The 25,877-nt window shown below is 45.6% G+C and overlaps 1 protein-coding gene and 1 long non-coding RNA gene across 11 annotated transcripts in view; one reads left to right on the forward strand and one right to left on the reverse strand.

Annotated features, from left to right (window-relative positions):
- MSI2 (musashi RNA binding protein 2) overlaps positions 1–25,877 on the forward strand; it is a 400,159-nt gene that overhangs the window by 83,866 nt on the left and 290,416 nt on the right. The gene's annotated exons all lie outside the window — the stretch shown is intronic.
- Positions 17,360–21,702, reverse strand: LOC109379754 (uncharacterized). The gene is made up of 3 exons (XR_002123265.1): positions 21,479–21,702; positions 20,856–21,023; positions 17,360–17,893 (listed from the first exon to the last, which is right to left on the reverse strand). It is a non-coding gene; the product is annotated as an uncharacterized LOC109379754 (long non-coding RNA).

Here is a 25,877-nt window from a genome sequence, read left to right on the forward strand (position 1 = left end):
CTGGGAGTCTGTTAAAAATGCAGAAGCTCAGACCTTGGAGTCAGAATCTGCAGTTTACCAAGCTGCCCAGGTAATTCTTGTGCACAGGAATGTCTGAGAAGCCCTGCCGTAGACATTCTTTGGAGCTGTGAGGAACTAGGATTATACCCTTTTACATACCTGCGTCTAAAAAAAATTTTTTTTAAAGTAATAATGTATTTATAGGATTGAAATTCGTTCAGCGAAACCAACGAAGAAAATCAAATTGAAACAAAGCACCACCAGGTGCCTGAGTGAGAGCTGGAGTTGGGTGTTTCCTGGCTTAGGACATCCCCAGACCCTCACCTGGCTGGGGACCTGCACCATCGAAGGCCAGGACGCCATCTGCCTGTCTGTCCACCTTTCTCTGTTCTCTTTCCCAGGTCCATGATGACCATGACATGACTTTTGGGGACAGTGTTTGTAGCAAGTGGGAGCTGTGGGCAGTAGCTTTGTTGGCCACTTTTATTTTTCTTGCTTACGTTGTAGACCTCAGTACGCTTTTTCTTTTCTTGCTTTATTTTTATGGATAATGGTAAAATCACTGCTTGTGGGCACTGCCACAGATAACACAAAAAAGCCCTTTGAAAAGGGCTTTCTCTGAGCACAAAAGTCCTTGGAATTGAAGACCCCCAGGGATCTGCCTCTGCCTCTCATCTTCTTTCTCCCCTCTCCCTCTTCTTTTTCTCCCCTTTCTTGTCTCCCTCCCTGTCCTCTTTCTCTTTTCTTCATTCAAACTTGCAGTAGAAGGGGAGTGAGCTATGTATTGCCCTATTTTTGGCTGATTTGCATGTTAGAGAGAGCAGAGTAATTGGTGTTTAACCAGAACAAAAGAGGATCTGTTTTCTAAAAGAAAAAGAATTTTTGAAGTAGACCCTATTGCATCTACCGCCTTTGTCTTTCCTCTCATTAGGCATTGAATAGGATGGCCCCCCGTAATGAGGATATGGGAGATACTGCTTTGGTTGTGATGCTTTTGAGCTAATTGATTTGAAAATTATATTTGATGTGGATGTGAGGGATGTTGGCAAAACACCTCGCTGGGACGTGGACATCCTGGCCCCACATCAGTGGGAGGATTGGGCAGTAAGAGGTGGTGTGGCAGCTCAGTTTACCTTCCGAGTTCAGGGCTCTGTTGGGCTACCCCTGAGATTTTGATCATTCTTCAAATTGCCCCTGGGTATTGTCCAGGGGAACCCTGTAGGGCAAAATTCAGTAGAAGCTCCCCGGGCGGATGCAAAGTCTGGTCATTAATTTGCGGAATGAGGAAGTGAAGTTGGAAAAAGACTTTTTCCCTTGGTCAGAGGGAGAAGATCTAAATCTGAACTAGGAAATTGGCAGCATGTCAGGGGAAAACCTCCAGGTTGTCCAGTCTTCGTTTTATGTGCTTTGTGAACCCACAGTGACGTTCTCTTCCCTCTGGAGTCTACCAGCATCGGATGGCATAATCGAGTTTTGTGAAAACTCAGTGAACTTTTGAAGACTTTCAGTAACGTTTCAGTGGCCACAAAAGTATCTTTAAAAATTAAAAAAATTAAATAACATTATGAATTCTGAAAAATAGAAGGGGAAATTGAGTTATAATCCCAGTTCTCTAGTGTATTATTGCCTAGTCTTTTGCCATTGCAGTTCTTACGTGCATATGCGTTTTGAAATGATACTAAGACACATTCATTACTTTGGGGATTATGTGTAGTCTTTGTTTACTAATACCAGTTAGAGAGTTCTGTGACCTGGATTCTTTTTTTTTAATTTATTTTTATTTTGTTTTAAATTTTGGTTAATATTTTATTGGGGAATTGGGGAAGGGGAACAGTGTTGGGGAAGGGGAACAGCCAAGTTGTTGTCCTTCAATCTTAGATGTGGAGGGCGCAGCTAGCTCAGCTCCAAGTCCAGTCGCTATCCGGCCGCCCATCCGCAGCTTGCGGCCGCTCAGCTCAAGGTGCTGAGTTCAGTCTTAGTTGCTGGGGGTGCAGCCCACCATCCCATGCGGGAGTCTAGCTGGAAACCTTGTTGTTCTCACCAGCTGAGCCATCCTGACACCTGTTAGCAGCTCAGTGGCAGTTCAGCTCAGGCGCAGCTCACTGGCCCATGTTGGAATCAAACCAGCGACCCAGCTGCTCAGAGCTCGCGCTCTTAACCAACTGAGCCACTCGGCCGGGGCCCCCCCCCCTTGATTCTTTTTTTGGTCACCCAAATTTGCAAAAATCTAGTCCCCCTCATTTTCATTAGGAAAATTTTTAAGAATAAGTGGGAAGAACAATCATATATCATCCTCCACTCAATCAATCCTTTGTCAGTATTCTATCCCCCTCCCCCCACCCATGCTCCGTTAGTTGCTTTCTCTTTATACAGACTCCACCCCCCCCATGAATCGTTTGGGAATAATTGTATTATCATGACCCTTCACTCCTAAATACATTTGTGTTCCTATGAATGGGGATGTTCCCTTACATAACTCCAGTACAGTAATAAACTTCAGGAAACTTAACATCGACACAATGCTTTTATGTAATCTACCACCCATACTCCAGTTTTGTCAGCTGACCCGATGTGTCCTTTATAGAATTCTTTTTCCCACAAGTACAGGGTATATAATACAGGATCAGGATTACATTTTAGTATTTTTTTTTAATGTCTCTTTAGTCTGCTTTAATCTGGACTTTTTCCACAGCCTTTCTTTGTATTTTATGACATTGGCATTTATAAAGAATAAGAATCCCGTTTTTTTCCCCCCAGGGGAACATTCTTATCTCTTGGGTTGTCGGAAAAGTCATGATGCATTTTTGCGATGAAAAACATAGAAAAAAATACTTCATGACTTTTCCGACAACCCAATACTATTTTCTTATGATTAGGCTCAAGTGCTGCTTCCCCGGCCAGGATACTATATAAATGTTTTTGTGTCCTTCTTAAGGTGTCACATCTGGAGGCACTTGATGTCCATCTAACTCCTCTTTGCGGATGTTAATTTTAATTTGAACTTGGCGAAGGTGTTGTTTGGTTTTCTCCACTATATAGTCATTATGTTTTCCCTTGTAACTCATAAGCAGTCTGTGGGGAGATGCGTTAAGACCATGCTTCTCATCAAAATTTCCACTTAGAGTTAGCATTTATTGATGATTTTTGCCTGATCTAGTCTCGCAAAACTCCTAAACTCTCGCCATGTTTACCAGTTGGCTCTTGCCATTCTACTGTAAGAGAGCATCCTTCTTATCTTACATTCATTGGTCAGTCTATTTACTATAGGTATGGACTTGTGGAGTCCTATTTTTTCAATGGCTTAATAATTCATTCCTGTCCTTTGTTGTTTTGGTGCTCAAATGGTCTCAGATTTGGCCATAGAAGGCCTTTCATTCTGGTTTCTTCGAATATGCACTCCAACATTTTTTGTTTTGTTTTGCGCAATTCTTTACTTTCTGGCACAACGATGTGGTCCGTGTTCCTCTTGCGTCTAGCCTGCCCCAGCCCTGGAGTTAGTCATTTCTCCAAGGAGATCTTTTCTTTTGCTGGGGAATGGATGTGGAGACCAATATCCGAGTGCTAGGTATGCTCCTTGCTACGAGAGTGTCTTTGCTTGTTATGACTGGGGTGTCTTTGCCTGTAGGTCATTTCAGTGGAGAGATTTGGGAATTACATGAGTGTCAATAAACATACATACATACACACATGTACGTATGGACATATATTGGGTTTTCGGAAAAGTCATGATGCATTTTGCAATGAAAAACATAGAAAAAATACGTCATGACTTTTCTGACAACCCAATAGATGTGTAGTACACATCCATAATACCATCCCTCTAATTTCCGTCCACACGCACATTGTTCTTTCTTGCATTGTCCTTCTTAGCCTCACACATGTTGCATCCCATGGCTCTTTTTAAACAAATATTGTACTCATATTTTTTAAAAAAATTATTACCCCTTGGCTCTTTTATTGGAGTTATTTATTCTGTCTTTGGGATTGTGAATGGGATGGTCAGTGGCCACCTCCCCAGGGTTTCCTACCCTGGGAAGCAGAGAGGTGGGGTTTTATCCTACAGCATCCATCTTGGCCGAGTAGGTTTGTCTCTTGGTTGTCCACATCAGCCACTTCAACGGAGTAAGCTGGAACGGATGTTATCAATCCCTCCTCAGGTTGGCTAAGTGGTTCTCAGTCTCTTTTAGGACTTTGGGGTTCCCTGTGTCCAATTGTTCCTTCTTCTTTCATTCACTGAACCATCATTCACAGGTCTTGCCCTCTGCTAGGCCCTGGGCCAGCTGTGAGGATGCAGCGGTGAGCGAGATAAATGCATTTGGTTTCTACCTTCTTGAGTAGAAACCACGGAGCTCACCGTTCATTTGCCGGGTGTGTGCAAAGTTCCCTGTGCTTTGCTGCACGTCTAACCCGTTCTGTCTTACTCATGGATGCTCACATTGCAGTAGAAGGGGGAGCAGGTGACACTGTAGGAAGAATCTAGACTCTGCTCTGCCTTCCTAAATGCTAAATTTGTAGCATGCTTTGGTACTTTCCTAGTGGCATGAATGACTTGGCAATCCATCTCACAATGGCTCAGATGCATGTGTAGTACCCAGTGGAGGACTATTAGACAGAGGGCTGAGATGGGGAAGTATGGGGAGATGGGCTGGTAGTGATGGACACCTGAGCAGCTGGCAGCATTGGACTGAGAGGCCACCTCTCAGACTCAGGAATTCAAATGCTCAGATCACTTTTGTACCCAGAGAAGACAGCCCGTGGGAGAATGGTAACATGCTTAAGTTGGTGTCCTCTCTGCCCCAAGTCACATCCCCTCTCAGGTATTCTGGCTTCTTAGCTTTCAGCTGCACCTGAATTAGGAAGGATCTCATATTGTTTACAGTTGTGCATATTAACTCTCACAGGTACGCTTTTTTGCTCAAATTATGGATTAAAAGGCTTTGTCTATAGTTCAAAGGCTGTGAATCCTAGCTAGCAGGCTAAGGAGATACTGGGGGCACAGAGAAGCCTTCTTGAAGATTCTGAAGTAAGAGCAGTCTCAGGCTGGCTCTCTTGGCTGGCCACTCTTTTCCTCTGTCCCTGGTTGAGAAACCTGGGCTTGAGGGGTCAAGGCTGTTGTCCCTGAGCCGCCCCCCTCTTACTCTTGGGTTTCTGTCCACCACCCTTTCCCTTTGTGGTGATCACTGCTGCCTGACTCTTGACCTGACCGAGTCAGGGTGTGTGTGTACACACCTGAACTCATTGGAGGGGCATGGGAGCAGACCTGGAGAATGAAAACTCACGGGAAGAACGTAGGAAACTCAGAGGTTCTCCATTTGGCACAGTTGGGAAGTACCTTTTAAGTTTTTTTTCTTCATTAGCATTTATGAGCGATTCCGGCAGTGATTAGAGAAACACGGGAAAGCTCTCAACATTTGAGTCCATTATATATACTAGGAGAAGAAAAAAGAAGAGGAAAAATGAAATGTTTGAATAATCTGCTTTAGAAGCATGACTTGTGTACGGTTGTGTCTAAGTACCAGGTATCACATTGGTACATGTGTGTGCTGATGTGCCAGCCCATCTGCTTATAACCCAGAAACAACAAAAAGAGTAAAAACACTGATCATGGGGGAGCTTATCAAACAGATAGACTTTAAAAATTATTCTACTCGAGCGTTTTAAAGCCAATTTTAGGAATATGTATTTATATACCTAAAAACCCAAAGAAGGGGTAGGAAGTTAAGAAATTTTGTAATCCAACAGTATTCTAGAATCCAGTAGTACCTGAAAATCTCCTGAATACACCTTTTTTTACTGCCCTTTTATAAGAATAAAAGCACATCTCGTGACTCTAGTGGATGTCATCTGAATGGAGTCTTGCTGACTGATGCCACGTGAATTATAAATGAAACATATGGAACTACTTTATATTAAGTAACTTACGTGTTCCAATGATAGTTATTTAGGTTGTAATCTTCTCAAAATCTGTTGTTAATGACTGGTGTGTTTTCACCTGAGCTTGTTAATGCTCCAAGGCTTGTTGTTAACAGTGCTGTGTGTGTGTGTGTGTGTGTGTGTGTGTGTGTGTGTGTGTGTGTTTTCATAGAAGGATATTACTGTGAACCATATTTCATGCTCTGATAGCTTTTATTTTTTTGCCATAGAGTCCAGCCAGACACAGTGCTCTGAAATAGCCATTTGAAGGATTATGTTTATTTGTCCTAAACGAATGCCAATTTTCGGTTTGACCAAGGAAAGGATGTGTCTGGGAACACATGGAGTATTGGATGAAATTGCCATGTGATTGGCATTTGGAGACTGCCCATTGCTTCAGGATGATGTCCAAATGCTTCAGCATTGCTATAAGGCATGCTGTTATCTGTCGTTGTGCACCCCCTCACCCCCCCGAACCCCCGCCCAAGCATCATCACTTGTTCTTCTCACATACCACTCACTGAACTGAGCTGCTGGAAGTTCCCTGGTCCTGCTGGCGTTGAGGCTTCTGTGTCTTTGCTGATGGGGCTCCCTGTACTAGAGTGCTCTCGCCTCCATCTTACTTAGTCAGCCAAAGCATCACGTCGTCTCCGAGCTTCTCTTAACCTCTCTCCCTTCTCCTCCTGTGCTTGGAAGGCTGTGTTTCTCTCTGTCAATACCCCCAGCACTTTTTTGTTCACCCACTGTATCCTATCAGTCAGGGACCCTGTAGGAAACAGATGCCTCACGGAAGGGGGTAATTGAAAAGATTTACAGAGGTGTAGACAGAGTTAAAGGTTCAATGAGGAATGATGAAGGACCCTGGGATTCTCAGCAGCGCTAAGCAGTTATCGACCCTCCGTCCAAAGGGGCAAGAGGAGGGAGCAGTGGCTGCCATGAAGCTGTGGGAAGGGGCCCCTGGATAGGAGCGGTGGCAGAGGAAGAGGACTGAGGTCCAGCAGACAGGGACGGGGCCATACCCGCCTTCCCTTTCTCCCCCTCTTCTCCCGACGGTGTCTTCGGTTGGCCAAACCCAACTGGAAGCCAGAGTAAGGGAGCCAGGAGACCCATTCTGCAGCGATCAGTCTTGCCAGGCCCTGAGCAGAGAGGAAAAGAGCAGATAATGGTTCTGGAGGGTCAAACGGAGATTAAGCAGCACACCCGGACATTCTCCTGTGGGGGTAGAATCTCAGTGAGGGCCCCGACCACATCTTCCTCATTTCATATTCATGGGGCCTGCTTTAGTGGTGTGCTGAGACTGGGCCTTTTTCTCTTCCCCAGTGCCTCCCAGCCACCACAGACACGTGCACGATCTAAGTGAAAACTGAGTGCTTCTGTAGCTTCGAGACAAATCCCCATGCCCGTCCCCTTCCCACTTCGGAGGCTGCTGCCCCTCAGCCCCTTCTGCCTCTGCACTCTGGAGCCCCCACGACCTAGCTGCAGGCCTGACCCAAGGTTTGTGTTGCTGGAATGAATGAATGCGTGAACGGCTGGATGAGTGAGTGAGACAGTGAATGAAGGAGAAGGTATGCTGTGTGAAGAAACGCTGAGGGAAAGGTGTGAGGTGGGCTGTCTTCTCGTTGTATTTTTTCAAATTCATATGTGCCGTAGGAATATAAGTTTTAGGAGGGTAGGGGTTTCTTGTGTATTGTTTATTGTTGTGTCCCCGGCACAGTGCCTGTACGTAGTAGGCACTCAAATATTTGTCAAATGCAGGGATCTGGATGTTAAGTCACACTCCTGGCCAGTTTCTTCTCTTATGGGCTGCCCTCGGAGGTGCACCAGTGCGGGAAGTCTTGGGTCACTGCCTCTCTTCTGAAGCCTAAGGCCACAAAGCAGTAGAGAAAATCGATGGCTGTCTTTTCTATGTATTCTTCTGATTTCTGGAATTTAGCAGGCTGAATAGAGGGTTCCAGATTTTCCCCTCTTGTTCCGGAGAAGTTCGGGAGAAACTAGGACTTGAACACTTGGGTGGAAGAGAAGGCAGGCAGGCAGATGAAGAGGGTCTCCTGGGAATGGTGGCTGGAACCCTTGTCCCTAATGTGAACACGTGTAGGTGGCCTTACCCAGCACAGAGCAGCCATGTATCCCCTCTTGCTTATTACAGATCCAGGCTCACGTGGGTCTGTAATTTGAGGAGGAGGTATATTTAGGGACCCTCGGCGAGAGACCATGGGGCAGAGTCAGTGCAATACACGTTAGCTAATCCCCGAGTAACTGTTCCTTTGCAAAAGCTATCCTTGGACTAGGTTTTAGATCTTGGAGGAGTCATTTTCATGTGTTCAAAGCTTCTAGACCTCTCGAAACGGGGATTTAATTTGGATGGAGTCCCGTAGGCTACCAGTATGCCCTCACCGGGAGCTCCCCCTATGCCTCCCCTATGTCGTTAGTTGCAAGCACATAGCAGTTTTACAGGGCGGTGTTAAGGATCAGGGTGTGGAAAGCAGGAAATCAGTAATGACTGGACTGGGTGAGGGTGACGCTTGGAATTTTAAAGAAATGCTTAAAAATTAATTGGTTCTCTGCTCCGTCGCAGCTTTATTCTGCTGAAGCCAGAAAGAAAAGTTAAGATAGAGGATTTCCCACGGTGACACCTTTTATTTCTGGAAAGTTGAGTCATTTAATGATGATTTGAATGTCAACAGCCCCCTGGTTCCATCTTTCCCCAGACAGCTCCCATCAATATGCTCCCTTCGAGGGTAGGACACATCTCTTTCCTTTCGTATTCTGGCAACTCAAGGAGTCTGAGCTCCTGTGTTTCCCAGACCATTACTGGACTTTTGCTGGCCACGATGGGAGTGGGTCTTAGCCTTTGCCTGCTGCTCCCGTTTAAGTCGTTCTTGGACCAGCTGTGGGGTGGGGCCGGAGTGGGTGTAGCTCAGCCTTCCACCTGCTGGGGTGCGTTGGTTGATTTGATGGGGTTCCGAAGTGCGGAGTTTTCTCGGGGTTGTCCCAAGGACCTCTGAATCCTGGAGGACCTCAAGGAGCATGTGGCTAACGGCGGGCTCAATGCACTGACTGATGCATAGTTCAGTTAGGACAGACAGAGAAGTCTCTCAGGGGTTCTAAGGTAAAACACGGTTCTTTCTTTAGTTATTTATTTAGGAGGTGGGTGGAGATGGAGGGTAGGGCAAGTGATGGGGGTCATTTCTCCTGTAGGGGTATTTGCTGAGCCAGAATATTTATTTCCTATCGAGGGTCTTTGAATTAAAGAGCTTTTAGCAGATTGGAGACTTAACCTGATTATTTTTTTTCTGGGTGCCAGGGTATTAAGAGCAACTTAGGACCTGGTCTTGTTTCCTCATTAACAATCAGTCTTGGATGGTGCTGGGGTTGGACTGACCTATTAAATCTCTTTTTCCCCTCCCTTGATACATAGTCAGTCTACATAGCAGGGGTTGACAAACTTTTTTTTTCCCCTGTAAAGGGGCCAGATAGTAAATATTTTAGGCTTTGTGGGTCAAGAGGCAATATCGAGACTATTATATAAATACTTACATAACAAGAGAGAAAACAAATTTATACATTTTTTTTTTACCGATGAAATTCAACAATGCAATAACAATAACTGAGTATAATTTTTATTTTTTTGGGGGGGGTAACATTTTGCTGAAATAAGAGTTCAGAGTTACTGTTTTCTGTTATCAAATCAATTATAAAATGTTCATCCGTAAAAACCATTTTTAACATACAGATTCTATACACAGCCAGCCAACTGGGTTTGGCCCACAGGCTGCAGTTTGCCCACCCCCGGTCAGTAGCAGAACTCTGGAGATCTTGGTTTGGGGTGGAAAAGCCTGAGGACATGGAATGGCCCAGGGTTCCATGCCGGCCTTGCTTGAGCGCATGGGAGATGTTGAATAGATGCCATAATACTGGAATTTTATTTATTCAATAAATGGTGGCAGAGGCACTGGAGATGGAGGTGAACATGGTGAAGGCCCCTGCCATTGGAGAGCTTACATTCTAACTGATGGTTTCATTGGAGAGACAGTAAACAAATGAATAAGGATAAAATATAATTCCAGGTAGTGGCAATTGAAGATATGCGATAAGCCGAGGTAAGTAATGCTGGGGGAGGTGCTTAAGGGACAGCTTTCTAGGAGGTGGAATTGGGATGGAGATCTGAATTAAGGGAGGGAAGGAGCCACCACAGCTTGGGGTGAGGCAGCAGGAAATGTGGATGCCTGGAGGCAGGACCAAACTTGTGAGTGGGAACCCGCAGGAAGTGCGGAGTGGTGGGAATGGGCTGGATATCATGGGGACAGGCTGGGAGCTGAGTTTGAAGAGGGCTGCAGGATAAGAGGAACCTTAAGGTCCATGGAAAGGAGACAGTGATAGGACATCACTGGAAGGATTTGGGTCACAGAATGATGTAATATGATTAGCTGTTGGAGAAGGATACTTCAGCTGCTGGGCTGAGAGTAGATTCTAGAATGCATGAGTGGAAGTGGTTTTATGGGGCCACAAAAGAGGATTTTGAAAATAGAGATAGTCTGAAAAACATGGAGTCTGTGGTTGGTATATACTTAACAGTGTCTTATGTGTTATAACTCAGCATCCTTTTGGTTTCAAATGACCTCACTCAAGCTCAAGGAGAAAAGGGAATATATTGGCCCATGTAACTGTAAAGTCCAGGAGTTTTTCTCGGCTTTGTCACAGTTGGTTCCAGGGGCTCAAATGATGTCATCATGGCTCTCTGTGCCCCTCATCTCTTCCCTCTGTGGGTTGACCCCATTCACTCCTTTTGTAGATAAATGTTTTCCATGAGTTGGGTAAAGAGGCCATGAGGACCCTGGATTCACATATGAGCTTGGCAGTTCCAGTGGAAACAGTCCTGCTTTCTTTCAGCATCCGAATGTCACTTTCAGGGAAGTTCCCTGATTGGTCTTGCTTAGGTCACAGACCCAGCCCTTGGACCAGCATCCGATTGACAGTCCCCTTAGAACTGCATGTGGTGAGAGAGGTTGTGTTCCCCAGAGGTAGGGGTGCTGAGCAGAGAAAACACCATAGGTTCATGACACAATGGTCTGTCCCCTTTCTGTCCCTTATTTTTCTCTTCCTGGGGCCTTTCTTTTGGGGAGCATGCCAGAACTCAAGTGAAACCTGTGTCATTACCTTCAAAGCACAGCGTCATGAAGAAGTAGCAATCACATGCCGTTTTTGGGTCTCCATTGTTGAGGCCACATCATTCTCTTGCTCTGGGCGCTGCACCCAAACCCCTCTCTTGTTCTAACAATGCTCTTTTGAGAAGCAGCAGGGCAGGCAGGCAGGGCCTGGCTGGCTTCTAGGCTCCGGTCTTTCTCTGTCTAGTTCTGTGACCCCAGATAGGCCATTTAACCTTTCCAAGGCTTATTTGCCTTATCCTCATGTCACTGAATTGCCGTGTACATCAACTAAGATACCTACCAAGTGCTTTGTACGATATGAAGTACCATTTTGGTGATAACTGTTCATGGTGTTTTTCCATCCTTTGCTCAGGAGAGAGTGATGGGGGGAAAGAAAGGTGTTACATTTTAATCCTGGACCTTGTTACCCGTACCTACCAGCTCTCCCTCTTTGCCTAACTTCTTTCCCAGTGGACTTGCTACTTCATTTTTATCTTCTTGATACTTTTACGCTCTGGCTGGACTTTTAAGCAGCTATCCTTGGGTGGGGATGCTGGCACAGAAGCACCCCAGGTTGACAGGGTGTGTTTTAGCTGTCAGCCACAAGTGGTCTTAGCAATTGGACGTAGACATCATTTTAGGTTTAGGAGAGGAAAGGACAACACGTTCCGTATTGATAAGATTTCAGCAAGACTCAAAAACAGAAAACAAAACTTAATGCGTTACTGTGTAATGCCTTAGTTCCTCATTCCTCAATTAGGCCTGCGGTTTAGCAGAGTACACTGTCTCAATACACAGATGGTTTTTATGTAAAAAAATTTTGTTCAAATGTTAATTTCCAGTGACTGATGTTCTCTGCCTAAATCATTTTCTATTGTTTGTATTTGATAAGAACTGTATTTGAACTGCTCCTTTATAAGTTGGAGTCTTTTGTAATGGGATTTAACTTAGTGGTTTTACAGGTGTATGAAAATGTTAAGCTGTGTATTGTACTTTGAGAGTTTGAAAATTCTTCGCTGCAGCTAATTTAAGAAGTAAAATTAAACAGGTGATTAGCAGCTGCTTTCGGTTTTGAATGTCCTCGCCTTGGGGTTTTGTGTTTGCTTATTCGTGTGCAAATTGGTGTGGTTATTTTGGAGCTGGCGAGCTGTGCCAGCAGTGCACCTCGCGCCGCCAGCTGCCCGCCCCATTCAGCCGACCGACGGGCCCCAGTTCTCCAGGCTGATTTGTTCCCCAGCAGTGTGCTCCGCGCTTGCTCACTCCCTAAAGATTCAGGCCTTCCTGAAAAAACAAAGCAGGCCTGGCCCTGGTTCTCCTTGAGGGCAGCCTTGTTCATTGCCACAAAGGCCCCCCTCGCCCCCCTTGCAGAGGAGTCGCTTCTTAGAGCAGCCAAGAGCTGCAGATTCCGGTGGCTGCACTCCGGCTGCCTCGTTAAAGCTCTGACCTTCTGATCTACCGAATGACAGTTTCTGGTGGCTTTAAGTTCCAGGACCCTCCAAGGCCACCGGAGTTAGGGTCTGCAACTGGTGGGAAAAACATTCGGAAGAGGGTGGCTTACAAGGGGCTGGTTAAGGATTCTGGGCTTCCGAGCTGGACCCAGCCACCCCAGTCGCACCCGGGCAGCGGATGGGGAGCCCCACTCCCCCGCTCAGCCCCAGATCCTGTGCTTCCGTGGCACCGGTGGGTCGTGCTTGCTCAGCCCCATCAGGATGCTTGCCAGGGCGATGAGAGCTTTGCACAGGCTGCTGCTGCTTCCTTATTAACGATGACGCCGGTGGGAGCTGCGCCACCAGCTCCCTTTCCAGCCCCTTGTGGCTGCATCCTGTTCACTCAAAGGTGAAATCGCGACCTGCTGGACTCGATTTTTCAGTTGAGGGGCTTTTGTGTGTGTCTTTCTTTATCCACTAAGAGGCTTGTGTTTTCATTCACAAAGATTTGATCAGTAAATATGGAGAGAAAATGCTCAAGGGACAAATGCTTGCTGTCCAGATTAATAAATTAATCTTTTTTTTTTTTTTTTGATGAGCCAAAGGCACTTTGCTGTTTCTCTTGACTGAGTCTGTGTTTGCCTTACCTTTGACCTTGGCTGACTTGGTAACTCAGCCAGGGCTCCTGTCCATCCTCATCTCCTATCTGGAGTCAACTGGTCACACTGGTACTTTCTCTCGCTTCTTTCTGGAATGGTACTCCTGTGTACCCCCCAGGAGGAGGTTGGGGGGGGTGTGCTGCTCTTCCAGGGACCCACAACTTCTGGGCTTGGCTTCAAAGGGGGTTAGAAGGTGCCTTAGTTACAAGCCTTGGTAACTATTTGCCCCTGAAGAAAAACATCAGTGAAAAATTGAGGGCAAAGGGAAGACGAGAAAGCCTTTGTGGTTTTTTTTGTTTGTTTGGTTTTTTCTGGATAGCATCTTGTACCTGTAAAACCAGAATGACTCCTTCGGGCATTTTTCTCCAGGATGGTTCCAGTTATGGGCTGAAGTTGGCTTTTCTGAATTCTGCAATGATGTTTAAAGTGAAGTGTTTGCCAGGTAACACATTTAATGACTCAAGACCATAATTGGAGCTTCATCAACTACAGTCGGCCTTTTCTTAGAAACTTAGAGCTATTCTCCGTATGGGGGTGTTGGTTTTTCTGAGTCTTGTTTTGTTTTGTTTTGTTTTGTTTTTAGTGTTGGAATAAGGATGTAATGGTGGCCAGGCTCACTTTCAGAATTTAGAAGTGGTCTACCCTGAGTATTGACGGCATTTCTGCTTATAGAATCCTTAGATGAGAGCTGCTCAAGTCGGGCGGGGGAGGTAGCATTACCTAGGAATCAAGAACTAGAGTTCTGTACTCAGAGAGACCTTCATGTGGGGTTGGGCCTGGCTGTGCCTTGAGGGCAGAGCTGGACCTGCCTCATTCACCCCTCCCCCCTCGGCCACTGCCTAGTTAATACTGGTTGCATGATTAATTTGCTTCAGTGAATTTGAATCCCATCTGAGTCTCTAACTAACCATGTGGCCTTGGGCAAGTCATTTTACCCCCTGAAGCCTCAGTTTCCTCATCTGCACAATGGAGCAATTAGTATTCATATTTTCATTGTCTGTGAGAGTGGAATGGTGGGTAGTACTAGCTGCCTGCAGCAATATCGTGACTCACAAACTTGACATTGAAAGAGACAAGCAGGTGTGGAAGAATACTGACACGGTGATTCCTTTTACACAAGTTCAAAATACGTAAAATTACTAGTGGCTAAACTATAAGGAAAAGCAAGATAATGGTTACCTCTGAGTAAGGGGGAAAGGGGATGGGATTAGGAAAAGGCAAACTTAATATTTTTTTTGTTTCTTAAACTGGCTGATAGGTATGTGGGTATTGATTGTATTGTCTTTATAGTGTACATCTATGATATTAATATTCGTTAAGTCTAGTCAATAGCATTTAAAGCAAAAAAGAAGTTATCACAGTACCTGGTACATAGAATACAGTCAATAAATATGAGTTGCTATTTGGCTCTGACTGGGTGGTAGGATTGACAAGCAGCAAGGCTCCAGGAATGTTCAAATGGAAAGATACAAGGCTGCCATGGATGGCTGTTCAGCTGGTGTATCGAGCAAGTTTTATGATCCAACTGTGGGCTGAAAGTCCAATTTTGTTTTGAGGCAAGGCTGTGTTGTGTCTATAGCAGCGTCTTTTTCTAATTCACGCAAAGGCGTCTCATGGCTAGTAGCCCCCCCTAGAAAGGCATCACAAGTGTAAGGATCTTTTGGAAAGGTGAGGTGCGGTTGGGTTGAGCAACAAAGTGGTATATCAGAAGGTGAATATAGATAGGATGTGGAATTTTGATCGTTAGTTTGGAGGGGACCTTGGAGAATCTTTAGGTCAAAGCTCTCATTGTGCAAGTGAATGGGCCCAGAGAGGTTAAAAGACAGACTAAAGGTCACACAGTGATTCTGTGACTACAAGAAGTACAAAAAGGCTTCAGGAAAAGAATTTTAGAGCAAATAAAAGAAGTACTGATTTTCATAGCACTCCTGACAGTTGCATAGGAAGGAGTTACTATACCTGAAGTGTTATACATGTTGAAATGTAAATGTACTCAAGAGTGTAGGTAAATTCAAGGATGATACATCCTAGAGTCCTTTGAGGGGTGTTTCTAACACTTGGAGATTGGTTTTGTGGAGGACAAGCCTATCCACCCATTGAGGATGGTCCCTCAATGCTACCATCCATCAGAACTTGGTTAGGAAAATGGGGACTGCTCTTCAGACCAGGTTAGCCTGGGTGGTCCTGCCATCCAGTTTGCCCCCTCATTTCTCTGCTCATTTCTGGAGGTTTTGCTTCTTATCCATCCTCCCCAGTTCCCAGAAGCCCTGAGGTCCCACTACTTGGGGTGGAAGGAGGGGAAAATCTCTGCCGAGAGCCTCCCAGTCAAAAGCTAGTCAGGTCCCCAGTGTGGCAAATCTTTGTTCTGACTCACTGTGGGTATTTTCACGTTACTAGGAATCCAGCTACAAGGGAGATAAAATGGAGCTGATCATTAAGTGTATGGGCCTTGAAATCAGAAAGACGAGGGCTCCAAATCCAGCTACCAGCTTTTGTAATTCTGGACAGGGACTTACCTGCTTGAGCCTCAGACCCTTTATCTTTAGAATGGACCTCCCAGTACGGCCTCTACCCCAGAGTCGTGTGAGTGAACCCTCAAGAAAAGCTGGTAGTGGCATTATTGCTATTAATTGACGGCAGGATGGATGGGGGAATTGTATCTGCCATATCATGGCTGTGGCCCGACACCCCAGACACCCCAAGCTACATTGTCCCACCTTTGGGAAATCCCTGTTGTGCGCTTAAGTCATGCCGCGCCCTCCAGGACCCCTGCTGCCACTTCCTCTGTAGTTGGCACTCTGCTTTCGTTGGCACTGAATATAGTTTTCAGTTCCTTATTAGCGTGCTCCTAGCCTGTCACCTCCTATGCTATGCTCCCCAACCCATGCAGTGTCACTCAGCACTTTTATTTGTGATTTAGGGTATTCTGGGAACCTCCTCACCGGTAACTCAGGGAGCCTGACCCTCCAACTTATCTCTTAGGAACCCACCTTGGGGTGTTCCAGGGTTCAGCCCCAGAGAAGTGCCATGAACACGGTTTTCCAGAAAGTTCTTTGCCCTCATGCGTGGTGAGGAAGTGGACGCTTGAAGCAAGTGAAGAGGCCCTGGAGGTTGGACCCCCAGGGTCTTTTGCTAGGATGGGGCTTCAGAAGCAAGGGGGCTGCAGCCACGTGGAGCAAGCCATGGGCCTTCCGTAAACTGAAGTTGCCGGACTTAGAGAGGAGCTAGCCTGCTATAGCATATGCTGGAGCTTACATGTTTAATTTGTATGTTCAAGGAATTGCCTCACTTCACAGAGGATTTGGGTGCAACAGTTCATACTTTTTCCCTAACCATTTTGCTTTTTCCTACCTTTTTTCCGAGCCCCTCATCTCTAGGAGAGGCCACTCAGCAGTAGGTTGAATGTCTCTTCCCTGCTGGGGTTATTGAGGAGAATGACAAGGGCTGAGCTGAAGGTGGCTTGAGGATCGTTGAGAGAAATGCCTGTGCTGGGACTCTGAGCTGCAGAGCTGACTTGCCTCTTTTCCCCGAATCTCCCCCAACCTATGGGGCCCACAGGATCCCAACTAGTTTAATCTTGGTAGCACTTAGGTAGGTGCCATTTCTGGACATGTATGTGATCCCATGAAGAGAAAATGTTAGAACTAAGCCTTGTGCCCATGGAGTGATTCTTCTCTGGTTTCTCAGTTCTCTTACATTTTTTAAAACATCATATTGCTTCCACTGAAGAAAATTTGAGAATACAGGAAAAGCGAATATAACATTTTGTTCCCTATTAAAAGTTAATTTAAGGCAGACCCAGAGGCCAAGACAGGTGTCTTGTCTTTTCTTCATTTGGTGATATAATTGACCCTTCATCCTTCCATAGGACTTAATATTCATTCAGCAGAGGCTAATTTACAGGGTGCGAAGTTGCCACACGGTTAAGGTGAAGATGCAGATTTCTGTGTGAACTGCTTAATTCCGGCGGTTTATAACTTGTCCATAAAATTTGCTACGGATTGTAACAAGTGGAATATTAACTGTGTTTCGGGGAGGGGGGTGCGGGGGGGAGGCCGGCCGGCAGTATCTCACATATCGCTTCCTTTCTGAAAGGAGCTGCGCTGGATGGGATGTATAGTGTGAACAGTTAATCAACTTTCCGAACCCCGAATTGGAACATATGGCCTAACATAAGATCCCTCCCCTGTGTCAGTTTATTTACACATGTATACCGTCAGCCTTACAGAGGTGGAACAATGCAATTCCATTTTCTTATACAGTCTTGCGAATGACCTTTGCGGAAAATAAAACTATGTACAGTCTGAGCTCTCCTGGAAAAGCCAGAATAATTTATCTGTGGCGTTGGGATAATTGGCTGATAGGAAGAGGGTATACCTTGGTGACCTGTGGTCCTGACTTTGTCTTTTGGAACTGAGCAAACCCTGAAACCTCTTCCTGGGCCCCAGATCTGTGTGGATGGCCCATGGGGCCCAGTGGTGGCAGGATCTTGGTAAACAAAGTGAGGTTGACTTTCCCTAGTCAGAGAATGAACAACAGTCAGAGAATGAATGCGGAAACCAAATTGTAGTTTGTAGAGTTTTGCTCAGACATTGAAATTAAATGTAAATTTCCATGTGTATTGAAATTTTGCTCTCTAACAGTGTTGGGTATGGGAAGTCTTTGCTTGTGTTTGGGGGAACTGCAGTCTTCACTTTCCAAACCCAGGATCCTTTGGTTTTCTTGCGATGAAACCTCCCTGGATGATCTGGAAAGAGAGATGGTGAAGTAATTCGTATCTCGTTACCCTGCCCACTGTGGAAATTAATATTTGACCCAATTCTGTCCACCCCGTGAGTTTATGGCTTGCATAAGTGGCTGTTGTAATGATCCATCGCCTGTTGCAACTGCATTTCCTGAGAATTTTATTTTATAGTTCTGAAGCTTTAGTCCATAAATCTTTTGAACTTGAGGTTTTGAGTTAGAGGCGCCATGCGGTTCTAGGGGGGAAAAAAAGGTGCCAAGTTTATTTTTCACACCTGTTAGCTTGGCCTTCTCATCATTCTTTTATTGCATGCCACCCCTCTGACAGTTGCTACTTGAAAACAATCCATACTAAAGCATTTGCCTTCATTTTAATACCACTCATAGAATATTGGTATTAAAAAATATCTTTTTTTAATGTTTTACCCAAGTGCATGAACTATAATGGTCAAGTTTCCATTTAAAAATGGAGCCCTTGTGTATTGCCAGTGGGAATGTAAACCGGTACAGCTGTGATGGAAGCAGTATGGCAGTTCCTCAAAAAATTAAACATAGAATTACTATATGTTCCAGCAATTCCACATCTGGTTATATACCCAAAAGAATAGGAAGCAAGGAGTTGAACAGATATTTATACACCAGTGTTCACGGCAGCATTATTCACAATAGCCAGAAGGTGGAAAGAACCCACATGTCCATCGATGGATGAATGAATCAACAAAATATGTATATATATCATGGAATATTATTCAGCCTTAAAAAGGAAGAAAATTCTGACCTGTGCTACAACACGGATGAATCTTGAAGGCATTGTGCTAACTAAAGGAGAAATATTGTATGATTTCCCCTAATGTGAGGTTCCTAGCATAGTCAAATCCATAGGCAGAAAGTAAAAATAGGAGGCTGGTTTTAAGTCATGTATATTTTATTACACACACACACACACACACACACACACACAGAGTAAATAAATGAAGGCTGATGGGAAGCCCTGTGTGGGTAGGGTTGTTGTGTCTCTGAGACCAAGCAGGCGAGGAACTGCCCTTCACATGTCCTTTGAAAGTACAGCATTGCCCAGGCTCATCTAGCAAGATTAGCCAGCTCGTGTGGACCCCTCGTCTCAGGACTCCTCCCGGGGTAGGCGCCCATCCCTGTGCTGACCTGCATTTTCCTTCTAGGTGGGGTTTGGCAGCAGAAGCAGCTCCCACCTGAAACCTGTGCTCTTGGTTGCTTTCTGTGATAATTACTGTGTTCTATTTTAAGCCACTTCTCTGCATTTGGTAACCGTCTGGGATTCTGTTTTGTTAACTCTCTCTGTGAGACACAATAAAAGAACAGAAAGACCTTGTGTAGGTGGCGTGGGGCCGAAGGCTCGGCTGGCTGGGTTGGGAGCCGCTGTCCCTCCTGTGCAGCGGGAGACTTCATTCCCTTTGCGTGAAGACTGAGAAAAGGCGAGGCTTAAAAATAAAAGAAAATACATATTTTTTCCCTGCTCTGGAAAGGCCCTTGGCTCCATCACAGCAGGTGGCTGAGGAACTCAATCTGTGGAAGGCATCAGCGCTTTCAGCACAATCAAAGTTAAGTGCAGAAATTTAATTAAACGGCATCAAGGATGGCAGAAACTTTGTAAAGCTGCAGTGCATTGTCAAATTCAACAATTATTTCAAGGAACACAATCCACAGATGGCGTCTAATTGATAAATTAAGGTTCTGCTTCTCTAATGGGCTTGCATTTAAGCCCGTTTTCCACCCATACAATAACCATCGCCTCCCTCACCCCTGTGAGAAAAAAAACCACATCGTACCCCCAACAACTAGGATGGGGCCTTGACTATTTGGTCTCTGGCTGCTCTCACTATTATCCCAAAGCTCCTATTTGGGCTTGAATCTTGTCCTAAAAACAGAAATCGAAGGATTTCTTGGGGACTGTGTGATGACCTTTCTGGTCCACTAACCCGTATGTGTGCTTAGCGATAGATGCCTGGGCGGGCGGGCTATCTATCTATCATCTATCTATCTATCTATCTATCTATCTATCTATCTATCTATCTATCTATCTATCTATCATCTATCTATCTATCTCTCTATCTCTCTATCTATCTAATCTGTCTTTCCCTTTTAGTATTGCTGGCTTCTGACCTTCATAGCACAGGATTTTGCTAAAACCAAGTGTCTCAATTTATTTATTCTTAAAAAAAAAAAAAGGAAAGAAAGAACCTCTGTTTTCAAGACTTTGTGGCACTTCCTGTGTGTTAACAGTATACACCCAACTTATTTTTATTTCATAAGAAAATATTTGCTGTCTCTAAAGATCCAGCCATGTTCCGAGAAAGGTATCCTGTGTTAAGACTTAATTAAAAAAAAATAATCCGAAGGTCTTGAATGTTTACTAGAACTTCATGTTGCAAACGAGAAAAAATGAGGCTCCATGGTTTTATATGCCCGGGAACTAATTCTGTGGCATCATGGGAGATGGAGGGGAAGCCTTCAAATACATCCTGGCTACCTTCATTAAGAGGTGCATTCATTCATTCATTCATTCCACCAACAGATATGCGTTACATGCTTTTCTAGATGCTATGGGGGAATTCAGGAGTGGGGGAAGACACTTCTGCCTGCATGGAACCTGCAGGAAATTATGAGTGAGAGACACTAAAATAACCCCAGAAATAGATGCCTCAGTGTCACTTGTGCTCTGGGGGAAGAGCAGAGGGTGACAGAAAGCATAGTATTATACAAGGGCATCTGCTGGGAGGCGTCCAGGACGGACTTAGCATGAATGGAGTTAGGTCAGGAGGGGTGGCAAGAGCCTTCTGGGCAGACCCGGGGAGCAGGATGCTCAAAAGCTCAGTGTACTGGAAGAGCTGAAAGAAGGCCATGTGGGGGAGGACATGGGGAGACAGGCTGGAGAGGAGCAGACGGAGGGGTCGTAGACGCAACGTGGCCCCCGTGCATGGAGCACTTACCGTGTTTCTGGTGTTCAGAGCTTCATACAGCCCATCTTCCAACTTTAAATGTTGTTTATGGATGTCTCTCAGCGTCGTCTGCCGTGCCTGGCACATAGTAGAGTCTCCGTAAATGTTTGTTGAACGCATGACTAAATCCTCCCAAGGTTGGGTATTATTTTCCTGACCCTGTAAGTTGGGAAACAGACCGACAGGGTGTACATCCACTTGCCCGAGGTCCCCACCCTCTGATAGGGTTGGTCTTTGTGCTGGAGTCTTGCCTGTCTGACTCCTCACCTGGGTCCTTCTCCCCTCTTCTCCCCTCCCCTAAAGATGAACCATCTGGTGAAGGGGACTGTAATGAGTATCTCTGACCACCCCCTTATCTAAGTGTTTCTGTCTCTCGAAAGAAAGAAGAAAGAAAAGAAAAAAAAGCCTAACTTTTATTTCCACATATGTAGCAGTTAGTGGTAGAGAGGGCCAAGTTTAAAGCAGAGCCTTGGCAAAGGCAGACGCCCAGGGTCTGAGTGACTGAGGAACCTTGGCCTTCTTCCTGCTCTGTACTCTGTTGGTCCTAGATCATGAAAGCAGAGGGGAGGAGTGGGGTGCGGGGGAGAGCCAAAGAACAGATCATATTTACTTACTTGTTTGTTTATTTCCAAAGAATAATTGTGGGGATTGCCGCGGCAGAACTCTAATTGCCTTTTTTCTTTTTTTTTTTTTTTAACACCACGATAGCGTGGGTGGCTTTTGAAATCCATGTAGTTGATGGAGGCGAGGGTTCTGTGCCTGGGACACCAGATGATGTAGTCGGATGGCTGTTGGCTGTTTATTTGCTAGTGTGTCGTTACCAACACAGTGTTCTTGAGTTCAGTGGCACAACAGCGTTTCATCCCCCGCCTCCCCCACATCTAAATATATCCGACTAGTCAATCAGACTTGGCAGCCGGCAGGGCTGTGGCTGTCAGATTGAGTTTGCCTTGGATCCTCTGAGCTCTTGGCTTGTTTTCCAGGCTCCAACATGCATTCGAATAGTGACATCCACGTTGGACTTGCGGACGTGCACCCAGGTGTAGGGGCTGGTAGGGTAAGAAGGAGACAGCATGTTGGTGTAAAAAAAGCATTTCCTTCTCCTCCACTATCAGTTGTAGAGCAGAGACAAAGCCATGCTGAGGGGAATGGCTTCACGCGCCGTGAGCAAGATGTGTGGGTGTGTTTTCCTTGAATCGTGATTTTTTTTTAAGTTGTACGAGGAGAGAAAACAAGACACTGGCGGCTGGTAGGAAATACTCTGTGTGTAGTAGATGGAGGTGGGGGAGTGGCTGGAAGAGGAAGAGGGATGGGATACAGACACGGTTTGGGGCATATTTATAGGGGGCATTTCAAAGAGGTCACTGATGATGTTGCCTTGCTGAGAATTTGGGGGAGAATCTGAGGCCTTGGAGAGGCCTTGGGTCCTGGTGGCCTGCCCCACCAGGCCCAGAACAGCCTCGGTCCTCTGTGCTGCCTCAGGCTTCTTCTGTAACCTGGGAACCGCAGGACCCAGCTCCTGGGTGCCTCCTTGGAGGCTTGTTAAGGGGGATCGTGGAAAGCAAATCAGAGGATTTAAAATCCCTGCTTGAAAGGTATCCTGTGTTCTCCAGGGAGTGGGCGGCCTTTTGTAAATAAATGACTTGAGTGCTCATCTCCGGAGTTGCTTATCTGCAGAGAAGCTTCACTCTAGGAGAGTCAGGGTCCCCACAGTTAAGCCTGTGCAAGAGGCACCTGTGTGCCTGCCAGCCCACCCCCTTCCAGCTGAGCGGAGTCCTGGAGGCCAGGTGGGAGAGGGAGTGTGCAGCAAGTTCTCCTCCAAGGAAGGGGGCAGTCACAGTTGGTTTGGTGGGGTTCCTGGGTCTTAGGTAGGCTCAGGGAGGGGAAGATTAAAACACAGAAAGACTTAAGATACAAATCCTGCCCCCAAGCAGCTCCCAGAATACAGATAAACACAGGCATGCAAATAAATAAACTAGAACAGTGTTTCTCAAATTGTCGTTTGGGGATGCCTGGGCATCCCTGAGCCACGTTCAAGGAATCTGTCGAAACTTTTTTTCATAACAACTCCAAGGATTTATTTGCCTTTTTCACTTTCATCCTTTCATGAATGTACAGTGGAATTTTCCAGAGGCTTCATGGCCTGTGTTGATGTCATCATTCCGATGGCTGATGGGATGTGTGTATTCCTATTTAAACATGTTTCAGTTTTAATTTCTAGCATAGTACACATTGATAGACATACCACACATAAACACAAGCTTTTGGTTGTTCCTTGCTATTTAAGAGTATTAATGTGTCACGACACCACAAAGTTTAGAACCACAGGATTAGAATATAGGCAGGTGAGTTGGCAAGTTATATACTCGGTAGTAGGGGCAAGTGGCAGGTGCTTGTGGGTGAGCCAGGGTGGGTATTGTCAGGGAAGGCTTTCAAGAGGAATTGTTTTCCTACTTGGGTTTTGAAGGATGGATAAGAGTTTACCTATAGACTTTCTCTCTCTGTAGCTAAGGAGGGGGAAAGCATTCTAAGAAGCAGCAGCAGCACATGTCTAAAGGAAGTGAGATGTAAAACATCATGGGGTGTTGGCCTTTCCTCAGCAGTCTGTGGGGCAGACACAGTTTTATACTGTCCTCACCATGGGATTTTCCCTACCAGCGATTTCCAAACGAGGCTGTATCTCAGAATCACCCAGTGGGCTTCATAGAAATACTGGTGAAAACCCAGGCTTGCTTTTCATCTGTTGATGGGCTCCTCCTGGCGGACATGACCAGGTGCTCTGGGTACCATTTTTAGGTATTTTGTGGAGAGTGACATCATAGTGGTCCCTGCTGGAAGAAAGCTAGGTCATGCCACGCTGCTGGCTCTGTCACAGAACTGCAGCAGGCATCACAGGACGCGTGCATTCCCTCCTCACCCCAGCCACACCTGCAGCCCCGGAAACAGATGAGAACGGAGCTTAATGAGAGGGGCAGTCAGTGCCGGGACCATGTGGTCAGTTCCAGGACCATGCGTTCTGAGTCCTGTTTGCCATTTGCTGCTGAGCAGTGTGACCTTGAGAAGGGCCTTGTCGTCTCAGAGCCTGTCGCCCTAGGAGTAAAGCATGTTGGACAGACCTTATTTAATAGACATGCCTAAATCTGCAAGTGAAAAAGACCCTCCTTTTTGATGAATAGTTCATTCTGGTTTTGTTCTTGCAAAGTATGACGTGGGGCATGCCACCTTCTCAGTTCTTTTGGTTTTGCAAAGAAAGATAGTGAAAGGTTCAGATATTGTTCAGATGAACAGCAAAGAAAGATAGTGAAAGGTTCAGATGAACAGTTGTGACGGCTTCTGAACCACGAAGGAAGAGAGAAGAGGGGCCCAGGGCTGCGGGCGCTTAGTCAGTGTCACACGCTGATCTGTGGGGTTTTGTGAGTGATTTTATTAGATAAATGGTCACAATAGTCCTGTGAGTAGGTGCTATCATCCCATTTTATAGACAAAGAAACAGAGGCACAGACGGGTTCCCTTAATTTGCCCCAAGCCACACAGAATCCAGGCATTCAGGCTTTATTAAAGTCTTCCAGTGCCCCTGGGGAGGGAAGTAACCATAGCCTGGAGTTGTCCAGAGGAGAAAAGAGCCAGAGTAACCACCACGCTTTCTTAATAAGGATGGAAGACAGAATAAAGGGCACAGGAATAAAGTATCATTAACCAGACTGGTAAATCAATAGACTAATTAAAAATCAAACACCTTAAAACTCTGTTGCTGGGTTAATTGTAAACCAACATTGAAACGTTAAAACTTGCCCAGCTCATGGGTTTGAATTATTAACCAGGCGAATTAATTTCAAGCCATGAGTGTGGGTAGCTGCGAAAGCCGCCCATTAGAAGAAGGGGAATTTGTGTGCCCTTTTCTGCTCAGGCCTGCTTTGGTATCAAGGTCTTCTTTTATCGTTGCTGCCACTTTTATTTTTAATCGAAATATCTTAAACATTTAGGCAGGCCTCGCCGATTCAGACACATTGTGGGAAAGGGCCGTTTGAATCAGGAAGGGGTTGGATTACACTTATCTTTCCAAATGGAAGAAATGCCATTCTGTTTTGCAGTAAGACGGAATCCCCACGGGAGAAAGGGCCCTTTTTAAAGTCCTTTCGGCTTCCAGTGTTGGACCCAAGGGTGATGTTCCACCTGCCACCTCCACTGCTCTGGGGAAAAAAAATGCTATATAAGTAATAGTGAAATACTATTACTGTCCTTACAGCCCATCTGTTTTGTGACTTCGACACAGGGTTTATTCACTCTTAGGTCACGTCCAAGCCCCAAGGGATCCTTGGGTCCCAACCCCGTTCTGTCCAAGAAAGACCAAAGTCCTGGGGTGTGTGTCATCAGGATTTAGCCCTAAGACAGTCTGCTCTGCAGTGAGACCTCTGGAATATTCAGTGATGGTCAGGTGACCACCAGGTGTTTCTGTTAGGTCCTGCTGGACCTGCTTTGATTGTAGATGAAAAACTTTAATTAGAGATGAAACTCACCAGCAACCAGCGCCATCTATTTTGCTTCTGTGAGCTGTATTCCTAACCTCTCTTGGGTCATGGGTCACCTGGACAACGTTAGGGACCCTTTACCCAGAGAGCTGCTTGTTGCCACAATCACAGGGAGCTTTGCACAGAGGGTTGGGACCCCAGGATCCCTTGGTGCTTGGACGTGACCTCACCAAGAGTTAAGAAACCCTGTGTCAAAGTCACAAAACAGCTGGACTGTAAGGATACTAATAGTATTTCACTGTTACTTGGACAGCATTTTATTTTTTTCCAGCGTTCTTTACAAGACAATCTCATTTGACCCTCATGAGAACCTGTAGTCGCTGTTTTATATGTGACACATGCTAGTGGGCACAGTAACTTCCCTGAGTGTTGCTGTTTTCTTGTTAATTTGCTAAATGGGCTTTAAAACGGGAGATAAATGTAAATTTCAGCCCCATAAAATTAGTCTTATTTCAAATGCTTCTGATTAATTAATTAAAAAACA

This window comes from Hipposideros armiger, unplaced genomic scaffold (assembly GCF_001890085.2).
Source record: "Hipposideros armiger isolate ML-2016 unplaced genomic scaffold, ASM189008v1 scaffold_29, whole genome shotgun sequence".
In the NCBI taxonomy this organism is placed as follows: domain Eukaryota; kingdom Metazoa; phylum Chordata; class Mammalia; order Chiroptera; family Hipposideridae; genus Hipposideros; species Hipposideros armiger.